The sequence below is a fragment of the Mobula birostris genome, chromosome 3, assembly GCF_030028105.1.
Source record: "Mobula birostris isolate sMobBir1 chromosome 3, sMobBir1.hap1, whole genome shotgun sequence".
Classification (NCBI taxonomy): domain Eukaryota; kingdom Metazoa; phylum Chordata; class Chondrichthyes; order Myliobatiformes; family Myliobatidae; genus Mobula; species Mobula birostris.
In genome coordinates, this window is record NC_092372.1 from 230,414,057 (window position 1) to 230,434,901 (window position 20,845).

General features: G+C 50.1%; 1 long non-coding RNA gene and 1 pseudogene across 1 annotated transcript in view; both read right to left on the reverse strand.

The window, feature by feature from the left end:
- Positions 1–10,982, reverse strand: part of LOC140195647 (uncharacterized) — a 46,730-nt gene extending 35,748 nt beyond the window's left edge. Inside the window, exon 1 of the long non-coding RNA XR_011885534.1 lies at positions 10,812–10,982. This is a non-coding gene — a long non-coding RNA (uncharacterized lncRNA). The remainder of the gene's footprint in view (positions 1–10,811) is intronic.
- On the reverse strand, positions 1,079–9,925 carry LOC140194827 (uncharacterized; annotated as a pseudogene).
- Positions 10,983–20,845: the final 9,863 nt, after the last annotated feature.

The window sequence follows — 20,845 nt, forward strand, 5'->3', positions numbered from 1 at the left end:
TTCTACACCTTCTGCCCACGTCACCTCTTTCTAAGGAATTGATTTCATTTTTTAACATCAGAGCCACCCCAACTCCTTTGCCAACTTGCCTGCCCTTTAAACACAGAATGTATGCTTCTGTACAATATGGTTGCTGTTGTCTCTCCATTCCAGTTCCTGAACCGCTGTCCTACCTGTAGGGAACTCCTTTCACTTGTGAAACGCTGGCCTGGATCCTGCTGACACCACCAATTTTGGAATGAAAATATTTTAAAAATATATTCCTTTCTCACCATCATTGAGGGCCCCAAACAGTCCTTCCAGGTGAGGCAACACTTCACTTGTGAGTCTGTTGAGGTCATCTATTGCATCTGGTGCTCCCAGTGCGGCCTCCTCTACATCAGTGAGACCCGATGTAGATTGGAGGACCACTTCGTCGAGCACCTCCACTCCGTCCGCCACAACAGACAGGATCTCCCAGTTGCCACCCACTTTAACTCTGCTTCACATTCCCATTTGGATTTGTCCATACATGGCCTGCCCTACTGTCACAATGAGGCCAAACTCAGGTTGGAGGAGCAATACCTCATATACTGGCTGGGTAGTCTCCAGCCCTTTGGCATGAACATTGAATTCTCCAACTTCCGGTAATTCCCTCCCCCTCCCTCCTCCTATCCCTATGTCACTCTGCCCCCTCCCCCAGCTGCCTATCACCTCCCTCATGGTTCCGCCTCCTTCTACTACCCATTGTGCTTTCCCCTATTCCTTCTTCACCTTTCCTGCCTATCACCTCCCTGCCTCCCGTACCCCACCCCTTTATCTTTCCCCTGACTGGTTTTTCACCTGGAAACTACCAGCCTTCTCCTTCCCAACCTCCCCCCACCTTCCTTATAGGGCCTCAGCCCCTTCCCCCTACGGTCCTGACGAAGGGTTCCAGCCCAAAATGTTGACTGATCGTTTCCACGGATGCTGCCCGACCTGCTGAGTTCCCCCAGTGTTTTGTACGTATTATCTTAAATATTTGTTCCCTGATCCTTCAGATTCACCAACTAGAGGTATTTTCAAACAGAGGAGACACTGTACACATATTGATGGTTATGAAGGCATGACTTTATTGGGATAGTATGAGTGCTTGAAAAACAACAGAATGGAAAGTTACCAACCACTGAGCGGACTTATCTAAGTGGTTGTGGAGTAAACCAAGAGCTGTGTCCACTGGTCTCTCCCTCTCTCAGTGTGTCCCTATGTTCAGTTTACAAGTTCCTTCCACAGCGACAATTTTGCACAAAAGATAGCCCCTATTTACACCCTGAACCCCGACCCACATCTTACCCCAGTAGGTTGCCAGGTTACCTGCAATGTGTTTTCCTTCCCCAGATCAGCATGCTTCCCATCATTATCTGCTCTCAATGCTGTGGACTGGAACTCTGTCCCCATGTCCCAAACTAATTCTGTTTACTCTCACAACCACACCAGGTTGTGGTACACACACCGAGGAGAGCAGGCAATTTAACTCTATCCTTACAGGCTAACAGAGGCAAATAGGGTTAAGCATTCTGACTGCAGTAGCAGAGTAGGGGGTGGGTGAGGAGAGGGTTGGGGGTCACTTGGGTGTGGTACGGTCTGGGTTTCATGGTGGCAGAGGGTGGGGTTTATTCCCGATGGATGCACAGGGTGACACTGTCGCAGTTGCCCATCCAGAAATGGCATTCATCAGGGAAGGTGCAGTTATAATACAAGTTACTACCACATGTCACCACATGGACTACACATCCATCCATGCTGTCCTTGAAATAACGGACAATTTGTCTTGCTTTATTCCAGCCAAAAGTTAAAGAGCTGGCTAATGCAAATTGCCAGTCCAATTTCTCCTTCATTAACTGTCTGATGCGGGTCACATCAACTGGCTGTGGGCTGGGACTGTAGGAGACAACAATATTAACATTATTCAGCCTGAAATAGTGAAAGTACTTACAGCCAGTAACACAGTGATTGCTGAATCCACTGATACCATCATAGACCCGCACTGACCAAGTGACCCAGTCATACTTGTTGGCCAAAGCTTCCAGTATGTAACGTGAGGTCTCCTTGTTACTTCTCTCTGCCTTCTCCTTTACCATCCTCTTTACATCTATCTTCGCCTGCTCCACAAACTCACTGATACCCCGATCTATCATGGATTTCATTTTGGCCTCTATTTCAGCCTGTTTCTGGTTCCAATCCGACACCAGAGCCGTGACATCATTTCCGGTGATGCCAGCGTGTCCCAGTAGGGCGATCAGGCCGATACAGAACAGATATTTCAGTCGGGCGCAGAGACTCTCCATCAGGCGCCGGTTCCTCTGGTCACAGTTCATGGCGGTGTCCAGGATGGGATTTGCAAAGATGGCAGTGTTACCCATTACCCCGTCATAGAGAGTGTGGAGGTTCTGGTCTCTCTTGGTCGCATCAAAGTGTTTGAGGAACTCTTCCTTTCCCTCATGTCGAAATGCTGGCGCTGCGTTGAGAATGCCCATGTACTTCCTGAACTGGTTCTTCAGATTTTCTTCAATGGGGAAATACTGGCTGTTGATGGTGCTTCGCTCAATTTCCCGAAGGACTTCTGAAATCTGCCGGAGAGGACATCCAGCCGGTTCCTAACGATCTGGAACTGCTCCTTCATGAAGGCCAGCTCTGGGCTGTCCACGTTACTCAAAGATAGCTTAACAGCATGGAGGCCACCCCAATGACGGGGCCCAACACCCCGAGTGTGGAGGCCAGGTTCCTTGTAGACTGAGAGAATATCACAGCAGCTTGTACAGCCTCCACAGCCGATCGGGACAGTTGCAGGACATCTTCAGCTGTTTATAGACATGGTTCAGTCAACTGCTCAGGCTCTGAGGTCAATTCCTTCTCTGGAATCTAAACGGAGAGGATAGCTTTGATTGAAATGCCCACAAATTGTTTGGGGATATTCTGGCAGATTGTGGACTGAGGAAAAATATCCAATACTTATGCGTGTTTATGGGTCGATTAGTTCCTGAGCAACATGGAGGTTAGAACAACACCATTACAGTATCAGTGACCTGGGTTCAATTCCTGCTGCTGGCTGTAAGGAGCTTAGGCATTCTCCCCGTGACTGCATGAGATTTTTCTGGCTGCTGCAAATTCCTCCAACGTTACAAAGACATACAGCTAAGTAATGGTTAGTAAGTTGTGGATATGTTATAGTAGAGCATGCAAAAAGGAGACACTAAAGGCCTGGCCTGAATCGTCCGAGTGCATTGGTCACTGATGCGAATGACACGTATCACGGTAGTTTTAATGTACGTGTGTCAAATAAAGCTTAGCTTTCATAATTAAGATAACATGCTTCAATAACTACAGCCCACTGGGTCAGACATCCACCATCATGATGTCGAGAAGCAGGTTACGGCACACATAGAAACATAGAGAATAGGTGCAGGAGTAGGCCATTCGGCCCTTCGAGCCTGCACCGCCATTTATTATGATCATGGCTGATCATCCAATTCAGATCCCTGTACCAGCCTTCCCTCCATACCCCCTGATCCCCGTAGCCACAAGGGCCATATCTAACTCCCTCTTAAATATAGCCAATGAACTGGCCTCAACTGTCTCCTGTGGCAGAGAATTCCACAGATTCACCACTCTCTGTGTGAAGAAGCTTTTCCCTAATCTCAGTCCAAAAAGGCTTCGCCTTTATCCTCAAACTGTGACCCCTCATTCTGGACTTCCCCAATATTGGGAACAATCTTCCTGCATCTAGCCTGTCCAATCCCTTTAGGATTTTAGACGTTTCAATCAGATCCCCCCTCAATCTTCTAAATTCCAACGAGTACAAGCCTAGTTCATCCAGTCTTTCTTCATATGAAAGTCCTGCCATCCCAGGAATCAATCTGGTGAAGCTTTTTTGTACTCCCTCTATGGCAAGGAGGTCTTCCCTCAGATTAGGGGACCAAAACTGCACACAATACTCCAGGTGTGGTCTCACCAAGGCCTTGTACAACTGCAGTAGTACCTCCCTGCTCCTGTACTCAAATCCTCTTGCTATAAATGCCAGCATACCATTTGCCTTTTTCACCGCCTGCTGAACCTGCATGCCCACTTTCAATGACTGGTGTATAATGACATGACACCCAGGTCTCGTTGCACCTCCCCTTTTCCTAATCGGCCACCATTCAGATAATAATCTGTTTTCCTATTTTTGCCACCAAAGTGGATAACTTCACATTTATCCACATTAAATTGCATCTGCCAGGAATTTACCCACTCACCCAACCTATCCAAGTCACCCTGCATCCTCTTAGCATCCTCCTCACAGCTAACACTGCCGCCCAGCTTTGTGTCATCCGCAAACTTGGAGATGCTGCATTTAATTCCCTCATCCAAGTCATTAATATATATTGTAAACAACTGGGGTCCCAGCACTGAGCCTTGCAGTACCCCACTAGTCACTGCCTGCCATTCTGAAAAGGTCCCGTTTATTCCCACTCTTTGCTTCCTGTCTGCTAACCAATTCTCTATCCACATCAATACCTTACCCCCAAAACCGTGTGCTTTAAGTTTGCACACTAATCTCCTGTGTGGGACCTTGTCAAAAGCCTTTTGAAAATCCAAATATACCACATCCACTGGTTCTCCCCTATCCACTCTACTAGTTACATCCTCAAAAAATTCTATGAGATTCGTCAGACATGATTTTCCTTTCACAAATCCATGCTGACTTTGTCCGATGATTTCACCGCTTTCCAAATGTGCTGTTATCACATCTTTGATAACTGACTCCAGCAGTTTCCCCACCACCGACGTTAGGGTAACCGGTCTATAATTCCCTGGTTTCTCTCTCCCTCCTTTTTTAAAAAGTGGGATTACATTAGCCACCCTCCAATCCTCAGGAACTAGTCCAGAATCTAACGAGTTTTGAAACATTATCACTAATGCATCCACTATTTCTTGGGCTACTTCCTTAAGCACTCTGGGATGCAGACCATCTGGTCCCCGGGATTTATCTGCCTTTAGTCCCTTCAATTTACCTAACACCACTTCCCTACTAACATGTATTTCACTCAGTTCCTCCATCTCACTGGACTCTCGGTTCCCTACTATTTCTGGAAGATTATTCATGTCCTCCTTAGTGAAGACAGAACCAAAGTAATTATTCAATTGGTCTGCCATGTCCTTGCTCCCCATAATCAATTCACCTGTTTCTGTCTGTAGGGGACCTACATTTGTCTTTACCAGTCTTTTCCTTTATACAGATCTATAAAAGCTTTTACATTCAGTTTTTATGTTCCCTGCCAGTTTTCTCTCATAATCTTTTTTCCCCTTCCTAATTAAGCCCTTTGTCTTCCTCTGCTGGACTCTGAATTTCTCCCAGTCCTCAGGTGAGCCACTTTTTTTGGCTAATTTGTATGCTTCTTCTTTGGAATTGATACTATCCCTAATTTCTCTTGTCAGCCACGGATGCACTACCTTCCTTGATTTATTCTTTTGCCAAACTGGGATGAACATTTGTTGCAGTTTATCCATGCAACCTTTAAATGCTTGCCATTGCATATCCACCGTCAATCCTTTAAGTGTCATTTGCCAGTCTATCTTAGCTAATTCACGTCTCATACCTTCAAAGTTACCCCTCTTTTAAGTTCAGAACCTTTGTTTCTGAATTAACTATGTCACTCTCCATCTTAATGAAGAATTCCACCATATTATGGTCACTCTTACCCAAGGGGCCTCTCATGACAAGATTGCTAATTAACCCTTCCTCATTGCTCAAAACCCAGTCTAGAATAGCCTGCTCTCTAGTTGGTTCCTCGACATGTTGGTTCAAAAAACCATCTTGCATACATTCCAAGAAATCCTCTCCCTCAGCACCTTTACCAATTTGGTTCACCCAATCTACATGTAGATTGAAGTCACCCATTATAACTGCTGTTCCTTTATTGCACACATTTCTAATTTCCTGTTTAATACCATCCCTGACCTCACTATTACTGTTAGGTGGCCTGTACACAACTCCCACCAGCGTCTTCTGCCCCTTAGTGTTATGCAGCTCTACCCATATCGATTCCACATCTTCCCGGCTTATGTCCTTCCTTTCTATTGCGTTAATCTCCTCTTTAACCAGCAACGCCACCCCACCTCCCCTCCCTTCATGTCTATCCCTCCTGAATATTGAATATCCCTGAACGTTGAGCTCCCATCCTTGGTCACCCTGGAGCCATGTCTCTGTGATCCCAACTATATCATAATCATTAATAACAATCTGCACTTTCAATTCATCCAACTTGTTACGAATGCTCCTTGCATTGACACACAAAGCCTTCAGGCGCTCTTTGACAACTCTCTTAGCCTTTATACAATTATGTTGAAAAGTGGCCCTTTTTGATGCTTGCCCTGGATTTGTCAGCCTGCCACTTTTACTTTTCTCCTTAGTACTTTTTGCTTCTACCCTCACTTTACACCCCTCTGTCTCTCTGCACTGGTTCCCATCCCCCTGTTGTGAACTAACCTCCTCTCGCCTAGCCTCTTTAATTTGATTCCCACCCCCCAACCATTCTAGTTTAAAGTCACCACAGTAGCCCTCGCTAATCTCCCTGCCAGGATATTGGTCCCCCTAGGATTGAAGTGTAATCCGTCCATTTTGTACAGGCCACACCTGCGCCACATATACCCCAACCCCAGCCCCGGCCTTCCAGATAAACTCTGCACACTGAAATTCACCAGGCACCAGCAGATGCCATCTCCCTGGCCCGACACTCATCCTTGGAGTATCTGGACTGTAGCTACCTCAGTTCCACGATAATGTTTCTCTACCTCCACCTTCAATACTTCCATCTCATCACCAAACCCTGTGAGCTGGGACTCAACACCACTTTTGACTTCCTGACCAATGGTTCAGAATCTATAAGCAAAGGCAGTGATACCTCTATCAAAATTATTCTAAACACTGGTTGCATAAGGCTGGAACATCAGCCACCTCCACCCCCCAAATCCCCTCCCTGTACATTCCTGACTGTGGTCCTCCTGGAAGAGGGGTAGGAGGGGGAGGGGGAGGAGGGAGGGGGGAGGATGGGGAGGGGGAGGAGGGAGGGCGGAGGGGGGAGGGGGAGGGGGAGGAGGGGGAGGGGGAGGAGGGGGAGGGGGAGGAGGGGGAGGGGGAGGAGGGGGAGGGGGAGGAGGGGGAGGAGGAGGAAGGGGAGGAGGGGGAGGAGGAGGAGGGGGAGGAGGAGGAGGGGGAGGAGGGAGGAGGGAGGAGGGAGGAGGGGGAGGAGGGGGGAGGAGGGAGGAGGGGGGAGGGAGGAGGGGGGAGGGGGGGGAGGGGGGGAGGAGGGAGGAGGGGGGGAGGAGGGGAGGAGGGGGGAGGAGGGGGAGGAGGAGGGGGAGGAGGAGGGGGAGGAGGAGGGGGAGGAGGAGGGGGAGGAAGTGGGGGAGGAAGTGGGGAGGGGGAGGAGGAGGGAGGGGGGAGGGGGAGGAAATGGGGAGGGAGAGGAGGCAGGGCGAGGAGGGGGGAAGTGAGGAGAGGGGTGAGGAGGGTGGTGGAGGGGGGGAGTGAGTAGGGGGCGGTGGAGAGGGAGTGAGGAGGGGCAGAGGAGAGGGGGGAGTGAGGGGGAAGGGGGGGCAAGGAGGGGGGCAAGTGAGGGGTCGGAGGGGAGGAGGGGGAGGAGAGAGAGGGGAGGGGGAGAGAGAGGGGGAGGGGGAGGAGGGAGATGGGGGGAGGAGGGAGATGGGGGGTGAGGAGGGGGAGGTGAGAGAGTGAGGGGGCAGAGGAGAGCGGGGCGTGAGGAGGGGGTGGAGTGAGGAGGGGAAGGAGAGGGGGGAGATGGGGAGGAGGGGGGAGGGGAGAGGGGGGAGGAGGGGGGAGTCGAGGTTGATGAGTGGAGGTGGATGGGAGATTGTGGAGGAAGGGTGCTGCGGATGCGGGGTGGCAAGGGAGCTGGAATGGGGGAGTTGGGTGATGAGGAGAGGGCATTGAGTAGAGGCTGATGAGGAGATTGTGTGGAGGGCAGTGGAGGAGAGGAGGTGGAAGAGAAGGGTTGGAGGAATGGATAGTTTGGAGAGATGGCGAGGGGCAGATTGTGTGGGGGACATGATGTGGTGCAGAGTAAGTGGGTGAGGGAGTGCAGAGAAAGAGGGTGCAGGGGAAAGGGTGCGGGGGGAGAGGAGGCTGGCAGAAAGGAGTCAGGGAGGGGGTGTGCCAGAGACTGGTTGGTAGAGCAGAGGTGGCTGAGACGGTGTGGCACAGAGGATGTGTGGGGGAGATGGCTTTGGGGAGGAGGTGTGGAGGATAGGAGGTAGTGTAGATGTAGCGTGGGGAAGAGGAGGTGGAGAGTTTGGGGAAGAGGAGGTGGAGGTGGGGAGTTTGGGGAAGAGGAGGTGGAGGTGGGGAGTTTGGGGAAGAGGAGGTGGAGGTGGGGGGTTTGGGGAAGAGGAGGTGGAGGTGGGGAGTTTGGGGAAGAGGAGGTGGAGGTGGGGGGTTTGGGGAAGAGGAGGTGGAGGTGGGGGGTTTGGGGAAGAGGAGGTGGTGGAGGGGGGTTTGGGGAAGAGGAGGTGGTGGAGGGGGGTTTGGGGAAGAGGAGGTGGAGGTGGGGAGTTTGGGGAAGAGGAGGTGGAGGTGGGGGGTTTGGGGAAGAGGAGGTGGGGGGTTTGGGGAAGAGGAGGTGGAGGTGGGGGGTTTGGGGAAGAGGAGGTGGAGGTGGGGGGTTTGGGGAAGAGGAGGTGGGGGGTTTGGGGGAGAGGAGGTGGTGGAGGGGGGTTTGGGGAAGAGGAGGTGGAGGTGGGGAGTTTGGGGAAGAGGAGGTGGAGGTGGGGAGTTTGGGGAAGAGGAGGTGGGGGGTTTGGGGAAGAGGAGGTGGGGGGTTTGGGGAAGAGGAGGTGGAGGTGGGGGGTTTGGGGAAGAGGAGGTGGGGGGTTTGGGGGAGAGGAGGTGGAGGTGGGGAGTTTGTGGAAGAGGAGGTGGTGGAGGGGGGTTTGGGGAAGAGGAGGTGGAGGTGGGGAGATTGGGGGTGGAGGTGGGGAGTTTGGGGGTGGAGGTGGGGGGTTTGGGGGTGGAGGTGGGGGGTTTGGGGAAGAGGAGGTGGTGGAGGGGGGTTTGGGGAAGGGGAAGAGGAGGTGGTGGAGGGGGGTTTGGGGAAGTGGAGGTGGGGAGTTTGGGGAAGAGGAGGTGGAGGTGGGGAGTTTGGGGAAGAGGAGGTGGTGGAGGGGTTGGGTTGGAGGAGAGAGGTTAGAAGGGTGGAGAGGAGCTAGAGAAGAGGATCTGGGGGAGATGGCATAGGGGAGAGGATGTGTGGGGGAGAGGAGGGGGGAGAGGAATTGAGGGGGAGAGGGGATTGAGGGGAGCTGTAGTGGAGGAGGGTTTTTCAAATCTGGTAGAGGGGAGGGTGAATATCAGGAGGTGGAGGAGTGTGAGTGATGTGGAAGTTGGAAGGGAGGAGGGGTGGCTGGTGGAGGAGGGAGGAGTAGTAAGTGGGATGAGGTGGGAGTCTGTATCACAGACTCGCACGGTGAAGGGGAGGTGTGGATGGGAAGGGTGGAGAGCTCCAGTGGGTGGGAGCATGAGGGTTGCAGTTTCAGCCAGTGGTGCGGAAGGCAAACAGAATGTTTACATTTTCTTCCAGAGGATTACATCAGAAGACCAGGAATATGATGCTCGGGGTCCTCAGGCCTTGGCCAAACCGTATATGGAATATCAGGAGCAGACTAGGCGCTCCGTCGCGGTGCAGAAGGGTCGACGGGAGGGGAGAGAGGTGGCGGGAGGGGAGGGGGAGGGTGAGGGGAGGGGGGAGGGGGGTGGAGGGGGAGGGGAGGGGGGAGGGGGGTGGAGGGGAGGGGGGAGGGGGGTGGAGGGGGAGGGGGGTGGAGGGGAGGGGGGAGGGGGGTGGAGGGGGAGGGGAGGGGGGAGGGAGGGGAGGGGGGGGGGAGGGGGGAGGGGGGAGGGGGGGGAGGGGGGAGGGGAGGGGGGAGGGGGGAGGGGGGAGGGGGGAGGGGAGGGGGAGGGGAGGGGGAGGGGAGGGGGGAGGGGGGAGGGGGGAGGGGGGAGGGGAGGGGGGAGAGGGGAGGGGAGGGGGGAGGGGGGAGGGGGGAGGGGGAGGGGGGAGGGGAGAGGGGAGGGGGAGGGGGAGGGGAGAGGGGAGAGGGGAGAGGGGTGGAGGGACGGGAGGGGGGAGGGGGGTGGAGGGACGGGAGGGGGGAGGGGGAGGGGAGAGGGGTGGCGGGACGGGGAGGGGAGAGGGGTGGCGGGACGGGAGGGGAGAGGGGAGAGGGGTGGCGGGACGGGAGGGGAGAGGGGTGCCACTACGGCGGTTGGAGAGAGTTGGCAGGACGAGGGAAAGAAGGGTGGCGTGGGGGGGGAGAGTGCGGGAGGAAGAGGGGTAGAGATTGACGAGACGGGGAAAAGGATGGTGGGATGGGGTAGGAAAAGGGTGGCGGGATGAGGTGGGGGAGGAATGGCAGGACCGGGGCAGGGGGAGAATTGAGATGGACGGGTGGAGAGAGGGGTGTGGAGATTGGGGGAGATGGGGGCAGAACGGGGGTAGAGTTTGGGGCAGAACCGGAGAGGGAAGAGAGGGAGTGGATCGGGAGGGTGGACAGAAGAGGGGCGTGTGGGCCGGTCAGGAGGGCAGAGTGGACACACGGGCGGGTGCGGTCGATGACGATGGGGGATCGAAGAGGAGAGTGGCGAAGGAGTCATGTGAGGCCCGGGGTGATCTGATCAACTGACCCTATCTCAGTTGGTTCCAGGTAGGGCGTTGGTTTCGGACAAACTGGAATTGCGAAAGGACAAAACTTGAACCCAGTCTCAAGGCAGGACAGCTGCTGAGAAGAAGACAGACTACCTGGAGTTGGAGAATTCTGTACCGAGTCCGGGACGCTTCAGCGAGCCGAAACTGAAAGTCAGAGGTTTTCCTCTGGTCGAGTCGGGTGGACAGTGCAGCTGCAGAGATGAAGGGAAAACCCGGAGCAGATCTCGCCCGACTCCAGGATCACGGCCAATGAACAATTCAGGTCCGAATCCTGGGGCGGAGCGCTGCCGACACCGGATGGGGAGGGAGGGATGTCTTCGGAGTACAGCTGCGCGGAAGGAGCGGCGGGGTGGGTGGTATGGGACGGAGACAGGAGGAAGGACAAGGAGGTGAGAGAGGATGGAGATTGGAGAGAGGAGTTGGAAGAAATGGTTGAGGGAGCGCGATAGGAGGGTGGTATGGGCTCGTTGAGGAGGGAGTGAGAGGAAAGCTAGAGGATAGTGGAGGACAGACGAGGAGAGGAGGAGGTGAGGAGTGCTTAGACAGGAGGTGCTGTCGCAGGGGGAGGGGTACAGAAAAGGTGGTGGTGCTGGAAGGGGATGGAACAGAAACCAATGGAGGGCAATAAGGGAGAGATGAGAGAGAATGCAGACCGGGATGGTGAGAGATGGTAATAGTATATAGAACAGTAAACCAGGCAGCATTCTGGTAAATCTCCTCTGTACCCTTTCCAATGCTTCCACATCCTTCCTATAGTGAGGTGACCAGAACTGGACACAGTACTCCAAGTGTGGCCTAACCAGAGTTTTATAGAGCTGCATCATAACATCGCGACTCTTGAACTTTATCCCTCGACTTATGAAGGCTAACACCCCATAAGCTTTCTTAAGTACCCTATCCACCTGTGAGGTAACTTTCAGGGATCTGTGGAGATGTACCCCCAGATCCCTCTGCTCCTCCACACCACCAGCTATCCTGCCATTTACTTTGGACTCTGCCTTGGAGTTTGTCCTTCCAAAGTGTAATACCTCACACTTCTCCGGGTTGAACTCCATCTGCCTCTTCTCAGCCCACTTCTTCATCCTATCAATGTCTTTCTGCAATCTTTGACAATCCTCTACACTATCTACAACACCAACAACCTTTGTGTTGTCTGCAAACTTGCCAAACCACCCTTCTACCCCCACGTCCAGGTCATTAATAAAAATCACGAAAAGTAGAGGTCTCAGAACAGATCCTTGTGGGCCACCACTAGTCACAATCCTCCAATCTGAATGTACTCCCTCCACCACCACCCTCTGCCTTCTGCAGGCAAGCCAATTCTGAATCAACCTGGCCAAACTTCCCTGGATCCCATGCCTTCTGACTTTCTGAATAAGCCTACCATGTGGAACCTTCTCAAATACCTTACTAAAATCCATATAGATCACATCCACTGGACTACCCTCATCTATATGCCTGGTCACCTCCTCAAAGAGCTCTATCAGGCTTGTTAGACACGATCTGCCCTTCACAAAGCCATGTTGACTGTCCCTGATCAGACCATGATTCTCTAAATGCCCAGAGATCCTATCTCTAATAATCTTTTCGAACAGCTTTCCCACCACAGACATAAGGCTCACTGGTCTATAATTACCTGGACTATCCCTACTACCTTTTTTGAACAAGGGGACAACATTCACCTCCCTCCAATCCTCCGGCACCATTCCCATGGACAATGAGGACATAAAGATACTACCCAAAGGCTCAGCAATCTCTTCCCTCACCTCGTGGAGCAGCCTGGGGAATATTCCCTCAGGACCCAGGGACTTATCCATCCTAATGTATTTTAACAACTCCAACACCTCCTTTCCCTTAATATCAACATGCTCCAGAACATCAACCTGACTCATATTGTCCTCACCATCATCATGATCCCTCTCAATGGTGAATACCAAAGAGAAGTATTCATTGAGGACCTCTCTCACTTTCACAGCCTCCAGGCACATCTTCCCACCTTTATCTCTAATCAGTCCTACCTTCAATCCTGTCATCCTTTTTTTCTTCACATAATTGAAGAATGCCTTGGGGTTTTCCTTTACCCTACTCGCCAAGGCCTTCTCATGCCCCCTTCTTGCTCTTCTCAGCCCCTTCTTAAGCTCCTTTCTTGCTTCCCTATATTCCTCAATAGACCCATCTGATCCTTGCTTCCTAAACCTCATGTATGCTGCCTTCTTCCACCTGACTAGATTTTCCACCTCACTTGTCACCCATGGTTCCTTCACCCTACCATTCTTTATCTTCCTCACCGGGACAAATTTATCCCTAACATCCTGCAAGAGATCTCTAAACATCGACCACATGTCCACAGTACATTTCCCTGCAAAAACATCATCCCAATTCACACCCGCAAGTTCTAGCCTTATAGCCTCATAATTTGCCCTTCCCCAATTAAAAATTTTCCTGTCCTCTCTGATTCTACCCTTTTCCATGATAATGCTAAAGGCCAGGGAGCAGTGGTTTCCGTCCCCCAGATGCTCACCCACTGAGAGATCTGTGACCTGACCCGGTTCATTACCTAGTACTATACTAGATCTAGTATGGCATTCCCCCGGTCGGCCTGTCCACATACTGTGACAGGAATCCGTCCTGGAAACACTTAACAAACTCTGCCCCATCTAAACCCTTGGAACTAATCAGGTGCCAATCAATATTACGGAAGTTAAAGTCACCCATCATAACAACCCTGTTATTTTTGCACCTTTCCAAAATCTGCCTCCCAATCTGCTCCTCTGTATCTCTGCTGCTGCCAGGGGGCTTATAGAATACCCCCAATAGAGTAACTGCTCCCTTCCTGTTCCTGACTGCCACCCATACTGACTCAAAAGAGAAATCTGCTACATTACCCACCCTTTCTGTAGCTGTAGTAGTATCCTTGACCAGTAATGCCACCCGTCCTCCCCTTTATCCGCCCTCTCTATCCCTTTTAAAGCACTGAAATCCGGGAATATTGAGAATACATTCCTGCCCTGGTGCCAGCCAAGTCTCTGTAATGGCCACTACATCATAATTCCATGATGTAGTGGTTGAGAAGAGAAAGGCGAGACTGGTAGGGATTTAGGGAGGGGAAGTTAAACATAGAAACATAGAAAATAGGTGCAGGAGTAGGCCATTCGGCCCTTCGAGCCTGCACCACCATTTATTATGATCGTGGCTGATCATCCAACTCAGAACCCCGCCCCAGCCTTCCGTTCATACCCCCTGATCCCCGTAGCCACAAGGGCCATATCTAACTCCCTCTTAAATATAGCCAATGAACTGGCCTCAACTGTTTCCTGTGGCAGAGAATTCCACAGATTCACCACTTTCTGTGTGAAGAAGTTTTTCCTCATCTCGGTCCTAAAAGGCTTCCCCTCTATCCTCAAACTGTGACCCCTCGTTCTGGACTTCCCCAACATCGGGAGCAATCTTCCTGCATCTAGCCTGTCCAATCCCTTTAGGATTTTATACGTTTTAATCAGATCCCCCCTCAATCTTCTAAATTCCAACGAGTACAAGCTCAGTTCATCCAATCTTTCTTCATATGAAAGTCCTGCCATCCCAGGAATCAATCTGGTGAACCTTCTTTGTACTCCCTCTATGGCAAGGATGTCTTTCCTCAGATTAGGGGACCAAAACTGCACACGATACTCCAGGTGTGGTCTCACCAAGGCCTTGTACAACTGCAGTAGTACCTCCCTGCTCCTGTACTCGAAACCTCTTGCTATAAATGCCAGCATACCATTCGCCTTTTTCACTGCCTGCTGTACCTGCATGCCCACTTTCAATGACTGGTGTATAATGACACCCAGGTCTCGTTGCACCTCCCCTTTTCCTAATCGGCCACCATTCAGATAATAATCTGTTTTACTATTTTTGCCACCAAAGTGGATAACTTCACATTTATCCACATTAAATTGCATCTGCCATGAATTTGCCCACTCACCCAACCTATCCAAGTCACTCTGCATCCTCATAGCATCCTCTTCACAGCTAACACTGCCACCCAGCTTCGTGTCATCCGCAAACTTGGAGATGCTGCATTTAATTCCCTCATCCAAGTCATTAATATATATTGTAAACACTGGGGTCCCAGCACTGAGCCTTGCGGTACCCCACTAGTCACTGCCTGCCATTCTGAAAAGGTCCCGTTTATTCCCACTCTTTGCTTCCTGTCTGCTAACCAATTCTCTATCCACATCAATACCTTACCCCCAATACCGTGTGCTTTAAGTTTGCACACTAATCTCCTGTGTGGGACCTTGTCAAAAGCCTTTTGAAAATCCAAATATACCACATCCACTGGTTCTCCCCTATCCACTCTACTAGTTACATCCTCAGAAAATTCTGAGATTCGTCAGACATGATTTTCCTTTCACAAATCCATGCTGACTTTGTCCGATGATTTCACCACTTTCCAAATATGCTGTTATTACATCTTTGATAACTGACTCCAGCAGTTTCCCCACCACCGACGTTAGGGTAACCGGTCTATAATTCCCCGGTTTCTCTCTCCCTCCTTTTTTAAAAAGTGGGATTACATTAGCCACCCTCCAATCCTCAGGAACTAGTCCAGAATCTAACGAGTTTTGAAAAATTATCACTAATGCATCCACTATTTAATGGTCTGAGGAGATGGTGGTGATAATTCATGCTGGAAAGTGTGGGAAGGGAAGGAGTAGAGCAGACATGTGTAAACGCAGAAATGATTTGGATGACGGAATGGATGGCTTTCTGGCCAGATTTGCTGACAGTATGAAGATGAGTGAAGGGGAGAGGTCGTGTTGTGGAAGGACGTAGGCAGATTAGAGGAGCACAGGCTAAGCCTGTGCAGGTGGCATATAGTGTAGGGAAGTATATGGTCATGCACTTTGGTAGAAAGAATAAATATGTAGAATATTTTCTAAACGGAGAACAATTTCTGATATCGGAGGTGCAAGAACATTGCATGTTCTCGTGCAGAATTCCCTAAGGGTTAATTGACAGGTTAAGTTGCTGAAGAGGAATAAAAAAAACAATGTATGGAAGAAAAGTAAGAAGAAAACTAAATTTTGTTGTCAAGCTTGACTAGCTACCTATTGCTCAAGATTTGATACAGCAGGATGAGACATGGATGCTGCTTTGCTTGTGCTAGCTAACAGTAGCTAGCAGTAGTTTATGTCAGTGATGAGGTATAGTTCTGCTTTGTCTGAGACTGCCGAGCTAATAAAGCAACACGCTGGAGGAACTCAGCAGGTCAGGCAGCATCAGTGGAAATGATGAGTTGACGTTTCAGGCCAGAACCCTTCATCAGGACTGAAGAGGGAAGGAGGGGAATGAATTTTGAAGAATGTTTGTAGGTTCAGTTGATAGACCAGTAATTTGAAAGACAAAGAGGTGGGGGAGGGGAAGCATTGACGTCATAGGCAGGAAAACAATGGGTAGTGGAAGAAAGAGGCGGAACCATGAGGGAGGTGATAGGCAGCTGGGGGAGGGGGCAGAGTGAAATAGGGATAGAGGAAGGGAGGGGGAGGGAATTACCAGAAGTTTGAGAATTCTATGTTCATACCAAGCTGCTTCTTCATTGGTTATGTGGAACAGTCTGTGCTCCAAACCTATTCTGGTACTGTTCCCCAACTTTTCCTTCGGTACATTGACAACTACATTGGTGCTGCTTCCTGTATCCATGCTGAGCTCGTCAATTTCATCGACTTTACTTCAAACTTCCACCCAGCCCTCAAATTCACTTGGTCTATCTCGGACACTTCTCTCCCCTTTCTTGATGTCTCGGTCTCCATCTCTGGAGACAGACGGTCCACTGACATCTTCTACAAACCCACTGACTCTCATAACTACCTCGATTATACCTCTCTCCCACCCCGCCACATGCAAAAATGCCATTCCCTATTCCCAGTTCCTCCGTCTCCGCCGCATCTGCTCCCAGGATGAGGCTTTCTGTTCCAGGACATCTCAAATGTCCTCTTTCTTTAAGGATTGTGGTTTCCCTTCTACCATCATCAATGATGCCCTCACCCACATCTCCTCCATGTCCCACACTTCGGCCCTCACCCCATCCTCCCGCAACCACAACAGAGACAGAGTTCCCCTTGTCCTCACCTACCACCCCGCCAGCCTCTGGATCAAGCATTATCCTCCGCAACTTCCGCCACCTTCAACAGGACCCCACCACTAAGCACATCTTTCCCTCTCCACCCCTCTCCACTATCCGCAGGGATCGGTCCCTCCCCACGGATCTCCCACCCGACACTTATCCCTGTAAGTGCAAGTGCTACACCTGTCCCTACACCTCTCTTGCCACCATTCAGGGCCCCAAACAGTCCTTGCAGGTGAGGCAACACTTCACTTGTGAGTCTGTTGGGGTCATCTATTGCATCCGGTGCTCCCCATGCGACCTCCTCTACATCGGTGAAACCCGACGCAGATTGGGGGACCGCTTCGTCGAGCACCTCTGCTCCATCCGCCACAACAGACAGGATCTAACGGTAGCCACCTACTTCAACTCTGCTTCCCATTCCCACTCAGATATGTCCATACATGGTCTCCTCTACCGCCATGATGAGGCTAAACTCAGGTTGGAGGAGCAACACCTCATATACCGTCTAGGTAGTCTCCAGCCCCTTGGTATGAACATAGAATTCTCCAACTTCCAGTAATTCCCTCCCCCTCCCTTCCTCTATCCCTATTTCACTCTGCCCCCTCCCCCAGCTGCCTATCACCTCCCTCATGGTTCTGCCTCCTTCTTCTACTACCCATTGTTTTCCTGCCTATGACGTCGATGCTTCCCCTCCCCCACCCCTATGTCTTTCAAATTACTGGTCTTTCAACAGAACCTACAAGCATTCTTCAAATCCCCCTCCTTCATTTCTCAGTCCTGACGAAGGGTTCCGGCCTGAAACATTGACTGATTGTTTCCACTGATGCTGCCCGACCTGCTGAGTTCCTCCAGTGTGTTGTGAGAGTTGCTTTGATCCCAGCATCTGCAGATTATTTTGAGCTAATAAAGCTGCAGTCGTACAGTTCTAATCTGGTGAACTGCGTGGAATATTTATGAACTGGCTTCTTGAAATCGCAAATTAAGTTTGTTTAGCTGTTGGCTAATGCCCAAAATTTGCTGTATGAATTTAAGATGTAACCTGACATTGGCGGAGTCGTAGTGACCCCCATGATCATGTATCAAAGGGTTAACTTCATACTGAGGTCATAGTCATATTTTATTGATCCCGGGGGAAATTGGTTTTCGTTACAGTTGCACCATAAATAATTAAATAGTAATATGTAAATTATGCCAGGAAATAAGTCCAGGACCAGCCTATTGGCTCAGGGTGTCTGACCCTCCAAGGGAGGAGTTGTAAAGTTTGATGGTCACAGGCAGGAATGACTTCCTATGACGCTCTGTGCTGCATCTTGGAGGAATGAGTCTCTGGCTGAAAGTACTCCTGTGCCCACCCAGTACATTATGTAGTGGATGGGAGACATTGTCCAAGATGGCATGCAACTTGGACAGCATCCTCTTTTCAGACACCACCGTGAGAGAGTCCAGTTCCATCCCCACAACATCACTGGCCTTACAAATGAGTTTGTTGATTCTGTTGGTGTCTGCCACCCTCAGCCTGCTGCCCCAGCACACAACAGCAAACATGATCGCACTGGCCACCACAGACTCGTAGAACATCCTCAGCATCGTCCGGCAGATGTTAAAGTGTGTCTTTATTTCTATTTGATAACGGGGTAAATTCTCTTACATTAAAATACGGTAAAATAGTGTAGATCCTTTGACACAATGTTAACATTAATTTCGAGAGGATTAGAATATAAAAGCAAGGATGTAATGACGAGGCTTTATAAGGCATTGGTCAGATCACATTAGGCATATTGTGAGCAGTTTTTGGCCATAAGGAAAGATCTGTTGGAATTGGAGAGAGGTCCGTGGGAAAGATCCCAGGAAAGAAAAGGTCAATGATAAGGAGTGTTTGATGGCTTTGGGCAGGTACTTGCTCCAGATTAGAAGGATCTACAGTGATCGATTATTGAATGGTCAGATAGAGTATACATGATTTCATGTGAGTGTCTAGGACTAGAGAGCAACACCATAGAATAGAAGGGCATCACTTTAAGAAGAGAGACAACAAGGAACTTCTTGTCAGAGGGTGATGAATATAGGCAGACAGACAGATCGATAGATACTTTATTGATCCCAAAGAAAATTACAATGTCAGAGAATTATTTCAAGTGCACATACATACAAATCTTCGAATATTAGAAGAGAAGTGAGAAAGAATTTTAAAAAAATACCCGAAACTGTTGAACAGGGGTTTGGGGGGGGGGGGGGTCATCACTTCCCCGGCTATAGGTTGACTCATGATAGAGCCTAATGGCCGAGGGTAAGCTTAACCGCATATAGCACTCTTTGGAGACGCGCAGTTGTCTTAGTCTGTTACTAAAAGTGCTCCTCTGTTCAGCCAAGTGACAAGCAGCGTGTGAGAAGCATTGCCCAGAATTGTCAGGATTTTCCATAGGGTCCTTTGTTCTCCCACAGGCTCTAGTGAGTCTAGTTTGACTCCTATAACAGAGCCAGCCTTTATAATCAGTTTATTGAGCCTGTTGGATGACCCGTGTTGATGCCATTGCCCCAGCACGCCACCGCATAGAAGATTGTTCTGGTGACAGCAGACTGGTAGAACATGTGAAGGAGAGGCTTGCATACTCCAAAGGACTTCAGTCTCCTCAGGAATTAAGGGCGACTCTGGCCTTTCTGGAACACAGCCTCTGTGTTGGTGCTCCAGTCAAGTCTGTCATCCAGGTACACCTCCAGGTACTTGTAGGTTCTCACCACATCCATGTCCTCACCATCAATGGTAACAGGGAGCAGTGCAGGCTTAGTCTTCTTAAAATCCATCACCATCTCCTTTGTCTTTCTAATATTGAGCTGCAGATGATTCAGCTTGCACCATTTGACAAAGTCCTCCACCAGGGCCCTGTATTCATCCTCCCGTCCCTTTATACACCCAAATATTGCCAGGTCATCTGAGACTTTCTGCAGATAACATGACTCAGTGTTGTAACTAAAATGCGAGATATACAGGGTAACCAGGAAGGAAGACAATACAATCCCCTATATGTGGAATTCATTGTGTACACCAAGCCATTAAGTATCTTTATAGCAGAGATTATATTATATGTAGAGAGTGCTCAGTTAGCCAGGGTGCCAAAGGGTGATTTAAGCAGTAGGGCCTGGGTATTTTTTCATTCTGTTTGAAAACGAAACAAATACATACGGAGTCCACGATTCACCTTCAGGAAAAGCTTTCTTTTCACTACAAGGTGACATTATCGATGGAGTTACTCATTGTGTAACCAACCCAAAGTTTTCACTATTCTCATGCTATATCTTATTCCTCGCCCCTCGCTATCTTTGCCCCACATCTGTTGTGTACGTGGAGAGTATGAGAAGGTTTTTGCAGCACTGGTATTCATTACCAATGTACGATGTGAGCTGTTACACTTCTGTGATCATTATGCTGGGAAGCAGATATACAGCGGCCTGCGGATTGTGGTCCGGGCCGGTTTGACTTTGTTCCAGACTCTCTGGGCCTGGTGCCAACATAGGTAATCAACCTTGCTGTTTCCGACCGCACTGCGGAGCCAGGAATTCCCTACTCTCTCCCACGCTTCCCACTTTTGAACATCAGAACATATAAAGAAGAGCAGGAGCAGAGGACAGTGCCTGTGGAGCCTGCTCTGCTATTCGACCCCTCCTTGGCTGATCTGACTCCAGTTACCTTCCCTTTTCCCAGAAACTTTAATTCCGTTCTGTGCAGAAATCTATGCAGCACCGTCAAACACACTCAGTGGACCGTCACGTACCCTGTGACAGGGGTTAAGAAACCAGCAGAAATAGAAAACACTTTGGAGTCTTGTATTGCTATAAACTACTAATATTTATTAGTAACTACGCAATACAGAAATATCAAAGTAAATAAATCACACAGGTTAGCAATGAGTATTTATAAAAGTAAGTGTGGAATATATATGTATGAAAACCAAGCTTCTTTAAGCCTAGGGGTAGAAAGATACAGTATTACGATGTTGAGTAAAGTTCAGTTCAGTTC